The sequence below is a fragment of the Agelaius tricolor genome, unplaced genomic scaffold, assembly GCF_023055355.1.
Source record: "Agelaius tricolor isolate 1412-34295 unplaced genomic scaffold, bAgeTri1.0.p SCAF_6, whole genome shotgun sequence".
NCBI classification, from domain to species: Eukaryota; Metazoa; Chordata; class Aves; order Passeriformes; family Icteridae; genus Agelaius; species Agelaius tricolor.
In genome coordinates this window covers 13,489,613-13,501,054 of record NW_027269266.1, presented here as the reverse complement: position 1 = coordinate 13,501,054, position 11,442 = coordinate 13,489,613, and positions in this window count along the sequence as shown.

Below are 11,442 nucleotides of genomic sequence, written 5' to 3'. Positions count from 1 at the left end.
ACGAAAAGAACAGAATATGGAAATGTTGGTAACAACAACAAAAAAAACCCTGAATAGGAGATAGCATGTGTCACAAAAAGCAAGGTGAGGGGAGAAACAAAGAGGGAAAGAAAGCAGAGGAGCTGATTGATTCCTCAGCATGGGGATGGGAAGCCTGATGGCCAGGCTTTGCTGCCCATGGCAGAGAAGCAGCTGCCCACTGGTGAGGAGGGTGAGCAGGCAAGGAGGGAGTTACTGTGCTCCCTGGTGTACAAATATCTCTTTCTAGAGGTAGGATTTTGTTTTCTTCCTACTATCACAAGAACTTGTTTGGAACCTTCTCAGGGTTGATTCTGCACTTTCTAAAGTTTCTCTCTGTACAGTTGCTGTTGAATTTTGTTGTTTCCTACTGAGACAGTTCCTGTGCCCCTCCCTGGCAGGTCTGTTTCTACATTAGAGAGGCAATGTTTGTGCCCTGCTGAGGCCAGACTGGGCCTGTGCCATGGAGAAGACTGGCCTAAGGGCTTCCTGTCCCTACCACCCCAGGACATCCCTTCACTGGGCCTTCATATGTGGGCTTTCACTGTAAAAAAACAGTCCCTTCAGTGCTGGTCCATGGCTGGAGCTGCTTGAAGAAGGCACTTGGCAGCATCACTGTATCCCTTTGGACATGACATCATTAGCTGAGTTTGCTGCTGGTGCTGTCTGAAACTCAACAGCTCAAAAACAATATACCTTGTCCTCAGGGAGGAACATAATCAACTTTCTCTGTTTTACTTACCCAGTCTTGTCCTTCAAGCCTCTAGTCCTGTAAGCCTGTGATGGAGTTGGAGTCCCAGTCTGCTGTTCAGACCGAGAGGGAAAAGCTGTGTCCCACATGCAGTGGGGAAGAGCAGGGAATTAGGAGCTATAATAGCAGTGTTGCAAGGAGAAGCCCCTGATTATTTTTGAAAAACAGTGAGAGCTTCACTACACCCAGAAACTTTGGGTATTTTAACAGGATTCTTATTCAATATGGACACAGAAGGCACAATAATCATTAAGGGTCAAGTCTCCTCTGGCATGCAGCAGTTCAGACACTGAGCTTTAAAAATACAGATAATTTGAAGCTCACAAGGGTGGATGTAGGCAGAAGCTCAGAAAAGTTTTGAACTGTTGTCATCGTGCCTGCTGTGTCTTTTGTGCTGAATGTGAAGCTTTGGTGATACGTGAAAGAGCCAGTGTCTGGCATCATGCAGGGAGCTCTCATTTCAGTCCATGGCATGCATGTCCTGAGCCCAGAATGTGTCATGAAGGGAATGCCAGGCTGGAAGGGCTCACCACGTACCCATCAGGAGGGTCAGCCCTGACCAGAGGATGTTGTTCATCCATTAAAGCCCTGGTCAGGCCCCTGGGAGGAGCTCAGCAGCAGGAGAGGTCACTGTCACCTCCTTCCCAGCCCCGCCGCTGGCCAGGCCCGGCTGCATGGCCCAGGCACCAGTGCAGGAGCATTGCATCACATCCCCTTTTTCTGTCTAGCCTCTCTCTTTCCTCACTTCTTTCTCTCTTGGTCTCCCCTGCTGTTCCTTGGTTTCATCGACTCTCAGAGGGACATCCAGCAAGCAGAGATGCACCAGTGCCAGCGCTTTGTGGCCTGAACTTTTAGAACTCACTGGAAAGATTCTGGCTTGGGTTTGGCTCTGGCACTCCTGCATTCATAAACACGTGGAGCTGATGAGCAGGAACATCTGCAGAGGCAAGGTGAGCAGGCAAGTGGTGCCCCTCACTGAGCTGCTTGTTTTGGTGATGGCAGAGCTTCCCAGCCAGCCTCCAGTGCTCAGTGGAGCTGTGGGATACAGTTAACTGCTAGCAGGGACATGTCAACACATGGAACCATTTATATCCATTCTTTAAAAAAAACCCAAACCAAAAATTCAACTCTCTGTTCACAAAAAAACCCAGATATTTCCTATGACAGTGTTTTTATTCAGGACATGTACAGTTAAAATGCTGCTGGAAGTCAGACAGGAAAATCAAATTGAAGATAACTCTAACCTAATTATGAAGGCAAAAATGCTTCTTTTGAAAACATAAACATGTTATCCCATTTCTTTCTAACCTAGTCAAACTGATGACCATTTTTATATATATTTCTCCTTCTGGCTATGTTTTGATCCTTGATTGTTTTCTGCAAGTTCACTGTCACCTGAAGAGGTATTTTCCTCTTACTTCTCTAAATTATTAAACAGATCTATAGAGAAACATTCAATTGGCAGCTCCTTTCCTTACATTAATCCTTTGAAAGTGTTTCTGAACGTACTCTCTTGAAATTATGAAAACCAAATAAGGAGAATCTAAAAATGAAAATTATCCCCTATTCTAAAATGAGCTACAAAATACTTATTTTGCCATGAATTCAAAGTAATATACCCTCTTATTTAAGAAGTCATTATTCATTTGGTTGAAAAACTTATTTCAGAAGCTGTCTTGCAGAGCTTGCATCTGCATCTCACATATACAACCATGTAACAAAGCAGTCAATGTTATCTCATTATAGCATCTCAAATCTGGATTGAGCAGGCCTTACTTGTATTAAAAACCATCTTATTCATGATAGCAGAGCATTTATCAAACTAATAAGATGACCACTTGGCACTTAGTTCACCCTGGCAATTTAAATGTGGGGTTAGATAAATGCTACCAAATGCATTTCTTTTTCTTCCCGCCTTTCCTTTGTGAACATTTATTGCCACAAACATGAATGCCTTGGAGATGGTCTGAACTTACAATTGTACCCATGTGTCAGTCTGGTAATCACACAGACTTTTTTTGCACTTAATTTTTCCATCAATAAGATTTGCCAAACCAATTGTTATATCTAACTTTTAGTGTCTTTCATTAAGCAGTTTCATTTTAATTTCATATTGACAACATTGCTGATGAACCCCAAGCTCCAAACCTTAAACTTTAAAGTTTTTGCTTTCCAGGAGGAAGAATGAGGACTCTCAGCAGTCATTGCTGTGATTTGAGTTGTCTTCTCTGTATACCTGCTTTGTGAGACATTCAGTGACATTTCTTGGCAGAGGAGATCTGCAGGAATCCAACCACCACCAGGAGAGATAGTTCTTGAGGTGATGTCTAACAGCCCAGGCAGGGATGGAGCCCTTGCCTTGCAGCTGCAGGTCACTCTTGTGTTTCTATTGCAGGGATCACACACTATCCTCTGATCTCTTGCAGCACTGTGCTGTGCACAACCTTCTGATGGGAGCACAGCATAAACAAATGTGAAATCACTACCATGGCAAATCAGCCCATAATTTGCATAAAACCACATTTGGAAATATAAGCAGGCTTTTTCACAGTAAAGTTTTCAAAGGGACAGTTTGCTTCCTTTTGCTTTTGTATCAGTTATGAGTTAATTCTGTGAGAAAGGGAGGGAGAAAAAGCAAACCAGTTTTACTGCCTGACAAGGCAAAAGACCATTGCAGCTCTGGAGACATCTCTTGACTGATCTCCCATCTGAAGTGTTCACCAAACCTGAGCTAAATTCAGGGGCCAAGCCCATAACACCCAAAAGTTACCTAAACTGCTTGTAGCTACACTCTTCCCTCTTGATTAGACCCCAGTGTTTCCTTGTTCTCCTAAGGAGGTTCAGCACTAAGACACTTGCACAGCACACCTAATTCATTTAGCCAGGTGTCAAGGCTGTGTGTGCTGGTTCAGAGGTACTTATGGTTTTGTCAAGGGAGATGATAATTAGATTGGTGTAGCACTTCTACATTTCTGGTAAGTCTGTAAAGAAAACAAGCTTGGTAACTCAAGAAGTAGCTGTGAATTTACAAATTTAAATGGGTGGACTGAATTCAGAAAGGTCAATAAATCAGTCTCAATCTCTCCTAGCATTGATACAAGCTGCAGGTCTCTGCTGAGGAAGCAGGTGCTTGTGTTAAGTTCATGATTCAAGACAGCATTCAAGAGTGTGCCTCCAGTTCAGAGCCTCTGGGAATGCTGCCTGGAATGAGGCCCCCTGGGACTTGGGCTGACTGCAGCCACTGGTCCTGCTGTGGGAGCTGCTGCTGGTCTGGCTGTCAGCAAGCCTTAACAAGGCAGGGTCCATCTGGTGATGCTGACAAGATGACCCTTGAGTCAATGACATCCAGATTCATTGGCCATGGGATGCTGCAGCTGCTTTTTGACAAGTCCCCTAACACTGGTCTCAGGAACACGATATTTTAAGAGACTTGTTGTGTTACAGTACGTGGTTACTCTGTAAAAGTTTGGATCCATGGGCTGAAATAAATTTAAAACACTTTCTTTTCATAATGAAAAACATATATAAATATATATATATATGTAGTTGAGCATCTTCAGAACTGTCCACGCTTTACCCATCAGTGCTGCTAGTAAGACAATGTCCCACACTGAGGGGTGAAAGCCCAGAATGTGTAAGCTATAGTAATACACTGAATTATTGGAAAGTATGAAAAAAGGGGAAATGATTTAGTTGAAAATCTGATGGTTGGATCCAGCACAACCAGATAGATACTTAATTGCTTGCATGGATCCTACACTGCCCACCACTGCCAGCTGGTGTCTTCAAGTATGTCTTGGATCTTTATGAGCCTGGCATTTACACCAGAATTTGTATTGGCCAACAGTGGGATTCAGGTTTGGATGTGAGGGGGAAAGGAAAGAAAAGAAGAAATTTATGTTTCTTGATACAAGCCTGCTGCTAACTGGGCTTTTTAAAGTAAAGTTAGGGATAAGAGAAACACACTTAAGATGGGTCAAAAGTAGATTTATTAGCATCTTCCTTGAACTCCAGTGTTTTTTACAGCATATAGATACCATAAGAGCAAATTGTTTTGGGCTAGGAATTACTTCAGATCAATTGTTTCCTTTCTTCAGCTCAAAACAAGAAAGGACTGGATGCCCTGAGTCTCTCTTGAAAGACCCATAGGTGAACTTTGCTATTAGAACAGTGTATTTCAGTGAACCAGAAATATTCACTGAAAAAATATTTCAATCTACTTTCTTTGTCATCACAGAATCGTTGGGTTTTGAAAAAAAAACAATGTGTAAAGGGAACAAGAGAAAAGCAAATTAAGAGTAGAAATGTTTTTAATGAAACAAAAAAGAGAGAATTCACTACCCAAAGTATAAAAAATCCTAGTAGGGGGGAAAGGTGAGGAAAAATAACTGTGAGTGATATATTGTGGTTATTTTTACATTTCCTTAATATGAATTCCTTTTTTAAACTTACTGCTTTTACTTTTTCTCAGTGTAGGTCTTTTATTTTCCATGCCAGCCCCTTCTTAACTACAGGCCAATCTGAAAGGGTTCAGATATGCTCCATATCCATTTCACAAATGCAGGACTTCATAGAAAACTCCATCCTTTATAGCCTGAAAATTGCAGCTGGAAATCTCACAAAGATATGGAGTTCTTGTGGTATTTGTTTGGTATTTCCCTTGGTCAGGCAAGTGACAGAAGCAAGCACTTCTCACTAAAAGCTAGAGGGAAGATGTTCCCAGTCCTGGAAAAACCAAAATAGGCAGGAATGACTGAAAATGAGAAAAGCAAGGGAAATAAAGCTTAGCTGGATTTCTATTGTTGTATTACTTATGTTTGAATCTCTTTAATCTGCCTAGCTCTTAAGTTAGCAATTTTAAAAATGGAATTAATTTTTTTTTCCTTGCAGTTTTTATGATTATTTTCCCTGCTAATTTTGAAAGAATAAATCAAGCTGCATTTATTAATAAAATTGCCCAGCCTCCTCACTGCTGAAACAAATAGCATAATTCTCTGCCTTTGACCTGGGAAGTATTTGTGGAGCCAGTTCCCAAGACTTCAAAAAAAGAAGACTAAAGATAATAAAAACATATGTCAACATCTTAGGCTTTCCTTCTACTGCCTTCATTGCTACTTCAGTGATCAAAAGGAGAAAAGTAATTGTTAATGTTTAATCTAGCTAATACTCGCATGGCATTCCAGTTTGACTTGGCTCTGCTCACTTTGCTTGCTTTGCCTGGGGTAGGCTGGTTTTTGCCATGTATTTGTAGTCACAGAAAGAAGAGTTATTTATTGGTTGTCATGAATAATAATTAAGTGACACCAAAACAGGATGAGGTAGAGAACCTCATGAAGCTGGATGCGTTAGAAATCAAATGATGACTTGAGGAAAGCCAAAGTCTAGCTATAGCACTTTGATTTTTATATTATTTCAAAAGCAGCTCTGCTTTCAAAAAACACAAGCTGGGTTCAGCAAAACCATTGTTCTGGGAGGTATCTTCTAGTTTGAATTTGAATGCTTGGAGCTTATTTTGAAACACTGCTGCATTGTTTCTAATGGTGGGTTATGATTGTTCTGGGCTAGGAAAATCTCTTGTGGTTGGGAAGTTTTGAACTGAAGAAGCAGAAATCTCTCCTCGTTCAATGTGTGAGGGATGAGTCTGTCACACCAAGGTTACCTCTGACCCCTGTGAAATCCAGGAAAGAGTGGCTCAGGATGCAAAGCTGACTGTCACTTGTGCATGGTGTAATTGTGGGTGAGATGGCTTGAGCCTTGTCTCAGCAGGATTTTTGGGGGATGTTAGTTGAGATTCATTGGAACTTAATTTAGCATCATAAAAGCACAGTCCAAACTGCCTTTCTGGACTGTCTTTGTGTTCAGGTTAGGGAGTCTGGCACCTTTGAAAGGCAATCCCACCCACCTGGAATAGGGACCTGAGCAGGTCAAAGATGAACTGCTTTCCATAGGATTTCTGTTTCCTTGGCTGGAGGCAAAGCCTGGATAAACTGGAACAGGTTGTCCAGAGAGGGTGTGGATGCCTCATCTCTGGAAGTGTTTGGGGCCAGGTTGCAGGGGGCTGTGAGCAAGCTGCTGTAGTGGGTAGAACCTCAACCCATGACAGAAGGTTTGGAACTAGATGATCTTTGAGGTCTCCTCCAACTCAAACCATTGGGTGATTCTATGATTCTCTGATAACTGAATTAGTCAGGTAAGGACCAATATGTATTTCCTTAATCTGCAAGTATCTCACTTACACACAACTGAATAATTTGCTTTTTTTCAGAAGGGGGTTGTGCAAGTCAGTGTCTAGGATTTTTGAAAATCTAGACATAAGATAAAGGTGCCTGCTGTAGCAAACTCTTGATGGCCCTGTCGATGCTGCGTGGACATGGTGTGATGGCCAATCCAGGGAGAACTTGTTCTTTTCCTGGTGCCAGAACCAGCTCAGTCTTGTTGGAAAATGGCAGCATCCTAGTACAGGAAAGGGTTCCTTTTCTCTGTGGAAATGGAAGATAGCAGAAATCCATCAACTTCTTTGGGTCTTCAAGGCTGCAAATATTTAGAAATAGTGGTGGCTCTGTCCTCACTCTTTGGTCTGCTTTAGTATTTATCTGTTTTCTCCTCTTCTTCCCTCCTTTCCTACCAGCTTTCTCTGGAAGCATAGCCAAGACCACAACTCACATCCTCAGTGGTGGTGAGTGCACATCACTGCAGCCTGCAGGGAGGGATGGATGCTCAACACTGCTCAGGATTGGGGCCCTGCCCTGAAACAGCCTCTCAACTGCAGCATTTATTGAGCCACTTTAGTTGCTGGACTGCAGAAGCACTTACAGTGTTTTCATCAAGATGAAATGTAGAGGGAGCACAGGGAGGGAGTGCCTGTGCTCTCACATTGGATTAGGATAATAACCCTGCACACTGCTGAGGTATTTACTGTGCTTTTGGTACTTATGATGTTAACTAGAAGCCCAGACAGCAAAGCCCCAAAGATTACATTTTGCACTTTAGCTAAGTATTTCATCAGAAATGTTAATAATCTCTCCATTAAGCAGTTTAACAGCAGATTAGGTCTAGCAACGGGGCTTTTGCAGGCACAATCCTATCATAACTACAGCTACAAGACTTGTGACTAGGGGAAAAACATCTCATATTAATCCTCTCAGCAAAACTATTGAGGAGTTCACCTGTGCTATTAAAGCATTGTTACAAAATATTTTTTTAAAGTGTCTTAAATGACCATAGTATTTTGAATGTGCAGTGCCCAGAAAGCTGAGGAATTTGCTCTGCAACAGGGGTCCCCTGTCTCTTCATTGGGAACAATACCGTTTGTATATTGACAGAGTTTTTTGTCTGAGGAAGCAGAAGGTGATGAGTACAGACACAGTGACCATTAGTTTATGTAGGATCTTGCAGCTTTGTATGTTCTTAAAAAGTTGAAAAGGTTTATGTCTCACTTTCCAGGCAGGAATCAGGACTGCTCTTCCACTCACAGAGGGTCTTTAGGTCAGGAAAGTCTCAATTGTCACTGAGGGTCCTCAACTTGGAGATGCACTGCTGTGGGGGGAAAAGAAGATGCTGCTATAGGATGTACATTGATGTGTATATCCTGAAACACCCACAAATTTCCACTCAGCACCAGTAAATCTTCAGTTACAGCTCTGTGTGCCAATGTGGGACATCTGGAAAAGAGTAAGGAGAATGATATGAAGTCTAAAAAAATTAGCTGAATGAAAGATTGAATCAATTAATGTTATTGAGCCTCAAGAAGAGAAGACTTGGGTAATGGGAAGAGGAAATAATGTGCTCTCTGTGCCTGTGCTGGATCAGACATATAGTAGACCTGAATTACAGCAAGGAAGAGACAGCACAGATGCTGCAGAATTTCTTCAAAGCCACACAAGCCATGTCTAGGGTGAAGTTAGCTGGCTGTCAGGTGTCAGTTTTTCCTGCCTTGAAGCACAAGGGTAAACTGAGTGATCGTGAGGAAAGCTTGTGGCACTGAGCAGGTGCCTCTGTCCCATGCTGCTCTCATTGCACAGTCTAAAAAACCAGCCAGGACTCCCAGATCACTCTGATGAAATCAAGCAAGAAAGAAGTAGAAAGAAAAACATATGAAGAAAAATATATGCCTTAGAAAATTCTAGAAGTCACTGACACTTATGGTATTTAACGGGCAACAGACCTAGATGTCAGAAAAATTAGGCATACTATGGTTCTGTGATCCTTTTCCCAGAATGTGTCAATAACCCATTAAGAACCACTTCAGAATAAGGAAAGGAAAAAAAAAGTATTTTTAAAAAGGAAACAACTTGGAAGTTATTTCTTTTACAGAACAGAGGTTGCACATATGCCTCAGGTTTTTTCCTGTATCCATGCAGGGCTGAAAAAAATGACCTAATTTTTAGGAGATTTTCTCCATGCTATCTGACCTCAATCCTCAATGACCTTTTGAACCTGTAGTTATGTGTCACATTTGGTGTGTTCCTTGACATTCTTTTTCTTCCATATTTAAAAAAGTGGTGGGGGAAGTAATGCTAGCTAATGCCCTCGTTATAATGATCAAGAGACAGACAAACTTCATTAATAGATGGGCATCAGATTCATTTGCTGTCAGCATGCATGAGAGAAAAGATTTAATATTTCAAACCTTTAAGCTCTGCAAGAGAATGTATCATTAAAACATGGTTCACTGATCATGGAGTGCTTGGAGCTCTGTAGGAGGACTGTGGGTGTTTTAGACTATAGAGAATTGTCTGATATTATTAGTTTAAGCAGCCCAACACTTACTGTGACTTGAACTGTTAACGCTTCCTTTTCTCTTTGTTTCCCTGTCCTGTTCTTCCTCCAGCATCGTTAGTGACAAAACAGGTGACCAGAAGCTGTAACCTGCTCCCTGTCTTTAAGCATTAATCACTTTAGGGCAACAAATTTAGAAATTTATCTGAAAATAAAGGGGCAAGCAAGAGCTATTGACTTAATTCCTTACCTAGCTGCTTCTTTTGAGCTAACACCCAGCTTGGCTGCTGCTTGTTAAACAGCAGTGCAAAAAACCACATGAGATGATAAAAAAGAAATCTTATTATGTGGACAGGTCTTCAGCAAGTGTTCTAGTGATTTAGTTGGAGTGTTGTGCCTTGATGTGGCTAAAAGGAAAATAATGAAGCCAAGCAGGGGGTCAAGAGCAACGCGAAACAGTGATTAAAGTTGTTTATATCTCTTTGTTGGCATGGATACAATCAAATAAGCTCATTAGACATTTTGAATTGCAGAAACATAGCTCAGAAAGCAGCCTGAAATAATATCTGCTATTGCCCTTGTGCAGAGTTTCCCTCTGGGCTGTGCCAGCTAGTTTTAGCCTTTTGATAGGTGATATGTTCTTTCAAAGGAATAAATGAAGTGAATGCAGATATGTTCAAAGATTTTTAAGGAATTCAGAGTGGATATGAATCTGATGTTAAATAAAACACATGTCAGATGTTACGATATTAGAGGAAAAATACTGATGATTACCTTTAGGAAAAGTTAGCTGTTTTGAATGGGGCCTTTTCAAGGTAACCTGATGAAATGAGATCTTCCCCAAGCACACTTGTGTGTGCTGAACTTCTTGCACCCCACTGGCAACTTTGCCCTTAAGGGGTGCTAAATTAAACAAAACTCACTGCTAATGTAGTCATTGTCAAAGGTTTGCAAAGTCTAACCCAGGACTGCTGGAATAAAAGTGGAGGAGAAAGTGATGTCCCTGTGCTTTTAAGCTGAGCTTTGAAAGCAGAGGGCTTTTGTACTATGTAATGTAATTGCACTGTAAATTTTGTGCTCCTCTTAATTACGCTTCCTCCTCTGTCCTTTGTGTGCTCTTTGTGTAGGACTGAATCTAATTTGTGACTGGTTTTGGAGAGCTGATGAGACTTTTGCCAGCAGTCATGTAAATGAATAACTTTAAGGTTAAGCTATTGATTGCAAGGACCATAAAGCTCAAACAGTGTGTTCACTTCATTCATACTGAGCCTCTCTAAGCACTGGACTGGGGATTTTGCTGTGTGTTTCCTTTAACAGTAGATGGAGGACAACAAGAATACCAGAGATGGTTGCAAACTGTGCAGTCTGGCATGATGGTGAAAGATGGTTTGTGTTTGAAGAACAGCGAGGGGATGGAAGGATGGAATCCAGGTATGCTGGATTCTGATGCATGGGGCTATATTAATATCTGAGGATAAATGAAGATACCTGTTGGGTTTTCCACAGTGAAGTCTGGGACTCTCTGCAAGTTGTTCAGAATTCCAGAAGTGTCCACAGCACTTTGGGAAGGGGGACCTTAAGCTCACTGCCTTTTGACAGATTTACCTGCTCTATTACCAACCCATAGCTGTGCTCCATATGGCATTTGTGCAAGGCTGATGGATTCAGACTTTGCCTCCCCATGTCTGGGCCATTTTCTGATAACCAGTGAGGCCCAGCCAGCAGGTGCTGTGCTCAGGAAAGCGTTCACCTGCTGGGACCTGGTGCTCAGAGCAGCCTGCTCCGAAAACAATTCCAGACTCATTCCAGTCTGGTGGCTGGACCAGATGGCAGGGAGACCTGATGGCAGACAGATATGGAAAACTGGAATGTGCTTTCCCAGGAGTGGGGTGAGGAGCTAGGTAATCAATGGAGAGCCTAGAGCAGCTCCCTCTTTTCCTCTCTTCTGTGAGATA